Source organism: Sinocyclocheilus anshuiensis, unplaced genomic scaffold (genome assembly GCF_001515605.1).
Source record: "Sinocyclocheilus anshuiensis isolate Anshui unplaced genomic scaffold, SAMN03320099.WGS_v1.1 scaffold45, whole genome shotgun sequence".
NCBI lineage: Eukaryota > Metazoa > Chordata > Actinopteri > Cypriniformes > Cyprinidae > Sinocyclocheilus > Sinocyclocheilus anshuiensis.
Window position 1 is genome coordinate 622,096 of NW_015536467.1, and position 3,667 is coordinate 625,762.

Below are 3,667 nucleotides of genomic sequence, written 5' to 3' on the forward strand. Positions count from 1 at the left end.
TAGCTTTTATAAAGAATATCTCTTTGGATTTGAGACTTTAGTCTTTGCAACTTTACAGATCTTCTTTATGCACCAAGAGCTTGTAACACTCCAAAGAGAAAGGAAAAATTTAAATCGCATCATATGACCCCTTTAACGTGTTTGTTTGCAGTCTGACTGGATTTGTGCCGCGCAGATTCATTATGGCAGCTCTGCGTGCAGCAAAACAAGCTTTGAGAAGAGAAATGAAGGGTCGAGTGGCTAGAGTGAGTAAACAGGTGAAACTAGACAGTCTCGAGTTGTCTCGCAAAAGGTAAATGTCACTGACATGTCAGCTGAGAGGAACGAGCTTTCACTGGCCTTGTAATATGGGACAGCAGTTAGATTATACTTGCATAAATATAATATCAGAGTAAAGAGGTTATGAGAATGATCCGGAAACTAACATTCTATTTACGTAAAGAAAACATTCCTGGCTAACCACCAGAGAATTGCAGATTTTGGGAACGTTCTGGGAACCAAAAATCGTTAGCTGGGTACGTAGTTCAGTAACCTAACAACCCGCATGAAAATGTTATTTTGTTGTCTCAAGGTACAGAGATAATTTTTTAACCACTTAAAACGCGGTGTTTATTACATCACAAAAATATGCCCAAATACATTAACATTTATTATTTATAATGGTTTAATATGTAATTATTTTAAATATGTTTTTTTTTTTTTTCATTTATTGACAAACCTGTATTTTTTCTAATTTCACATTCTCTACTCACACATTACTTTTTAAGATTTTGGACATAAAAAAGGCAGAATATTTTCTGCACAATATTTTGGAGTGTCTTTACATCCTGGGGCCTATACCATGATGGTAGATGAACAAATTCAGAGGTACAGAATTAGTTTCGAGTTGACAAAACCAAACCACTCCAATCCGGCTTTGTTGGTACCATGATGTTGATCATCAACTTTCTTTGTCAACTCAGACTTTGATCCTGAGTTTGTGGAGCAGGTGCACATAAATGTGTGACATCACTGGCGAACAGCCAATCACGAGCCTTAGTTAAAGGTTAAAGGTTTTGCTATAGGTTAAGAGATTGAAGAATATGATGAATTTAAATGCATTTACAATGAAAAAAGTACTTGTTCATGAAAGAGGACAAATAAAATAAATGATCTTGCTTTATCAGTGCAGTCACAAGTGAAACTTGTTAAATTAGTTTATATAGTTGGAAATATACAGCGATAGAGACTCAAACATAAGGTCACATGTAGTCATTTTTAAAGCACCATCTATTGATTCTACAACTTATTTATATTACATACGGTCTGTATATATTAACATTATATTATAATTATATTATAATATTAACATTAACATTATATTAACATTAAAATAAATAATTTATAATAACTGTTAAACTAAAATTGCTTGTGTGTAATGGATTAATAATAATATGAATCATATAATTATATAAATCATAAAATAACTCTAAGTAATTATCATTAAAGCCAGACAATTTTTTGTAGTACTAGTGACCTTTAATTTGAAGCAAGATAAACCGGGGGAGTGACTTTGTGTCAGACATGTGTCACTTTGCTCACATCTGATTGGTCCAATTTCAGTTTGAGATCTCTAACTCGGAACATAACCTGCCCCAGAGCAGGTTAGCCGTGGAGTGTAAGTTACTAAATCAATGAACGCAGCTAAAAGCCAAGCCACTTTCATGGAACCTAAAACCCAGGACTGGTGCAAACTAAACTGAAATTTACCTGGCTAGCCAGTTAATCCAGCTTCATGGTACAGGCCCCTGGTCTCTTCTTCTATTTTTGCATTTATTTAAGGAAAACTGTAAAAAAAAATGTATTAATCAAAAACAATATTAAAATAAACAAATAATAAAAATAGAAATTGATAAATGTATCAGTCAAGTACAGTATGTATGTACATGTAAGTCAACAGATACTTAATATGTTATTATAATACATTACATGCAATAGTTCAGTAGAGAGTAGAAAAAAATGTAATGTAACAATAGAAACAGGAAAAACGGTGTACAAATTTATTTAAATATAAATAAATTAACAATTAAAAATAAAAATATATTGAAATAAGTAAATGGATAAATATATGAATAAAAATTATATTTAAATAACTCAACAGATAAATAATATAATACATACAATAATATTATATTACCAGTACAGCAATGAGTAGGGAAAAAATTATGCTACAATACAAACTAAATATTTTCAATTTAAAAGAATAGTTACGCATTTTTAATATTATTTTTGAGAGTATAAACTGTCTTTATACAAGAAACTGTATAGATTGCTCTGAAATTTAAGGATGGGTATCCCCTGCACGATTATGATAATATGTATTAGTCTGTGGCAGTTTAAAAGATCGAAAGCTCTGCTTTAGAGATTATTAACCCTCATGTGTGAATGTTCATACTCTTAATCCCAAAACGGTTTTCAATTGCAGGTGTGTGGAAAGTGCTTTGGTTATATTTTTACTCCTAATCAGCTAAAAAATATCAGTATGCTTGTTTCATATTGAGGTGTTTTTGTTTATTACATTAATTATGTTAATACAGACACGTAATTACATATCCTAGATTAAGCAATATACGACTGCGTAATCGTAATTCTTGCAGTTCATGTTAATCATGTTACAAATAAGCTATGAACAATTGTAAATATAATTTGTGTTTATTAACAACTATCCAAACGTATGCTTAGTTGTTCAGGCATCCCAAATACCTGTCCAGCCAGCGTGTGGCTGTCTTCTTGAACATGCATGATGAGGTGCGCACAGACGACATCCTCCGGGACATCTTCAAGAGGGGCACAGCCTGCTTCATTCCCAGATACTTCACTGAGAGCAGTCATATGGACATTTTACGACTCAGAGACATGGAGGATGTGGAACATCCAGCAGCCAGCAGACGACGACTCCGACGGCTCTAGCCACAGGTGAGATAGACAGTAGACAGTATCCTCTGACAAATCGTTCTTTTTTATTTATTTAGATTTTATTACAAGTAAAGTAAATATTAATAAAGTACATGTTAAAGAGGTCATCGGATGCCCAAGTTGATATGATTCTTTAGGGTCTTAAAGGTGTCACATGATGTTGCTAAAAAGAACATTATTTTGTGTATTTGGTGTAATGCAATGTGTTTATGCGGTTTAAGGTTCAAAAAACACATTATTTTCCACATACTGTACATTATTGTTTATCCTCTATGTCACGCCTTTCTGAAACGCGTTGATTTTTACAAAGCTCATCGGTCTGAAAAGCGAGGTGTGCTCATTACATCCCACCCACACCCCTCTGATCAGCATGTGGTACTTTATATAATTAAAAATCTTTTAATTATAACCTAACTATCTAATCCTAGGGTTAGGGTTAACCCTAACCCTACCCCTACCCCTACCTAACTATCTAAAGGCACACCTTTGTACCTAAAGAGTCCATATTGGAACCTTACCTAAAGTGTACATATTAGTACCTAAAAAGTCCAAAAGTGTCCCTTTTGAAAAGGTACCGCCCCAGTGACAACTTTTGTACCTTTTTTTCTGAGAGTGTACAAACTTATGTGATTTGATCAAATACATAATGAAAGCTTCAAGCTACACATGACAATTAATGAGATTAATACAACACTTCTACTTGAATGTCACT

General features: G+C 33.2%; 1 pseudogene; it reads left to right on the top strand.

Annotated features, from left to right (window-relative positions):
- Positions 1-182: 182 nt before the first annotated feature.
- Positions 183-3,667, top strand: part of LOC107692250 (5-formyltetrahydrofolate cyclo-ligase-like) — a 13,847-nt pseudogene continuing 10,362 nt past the window's right edge.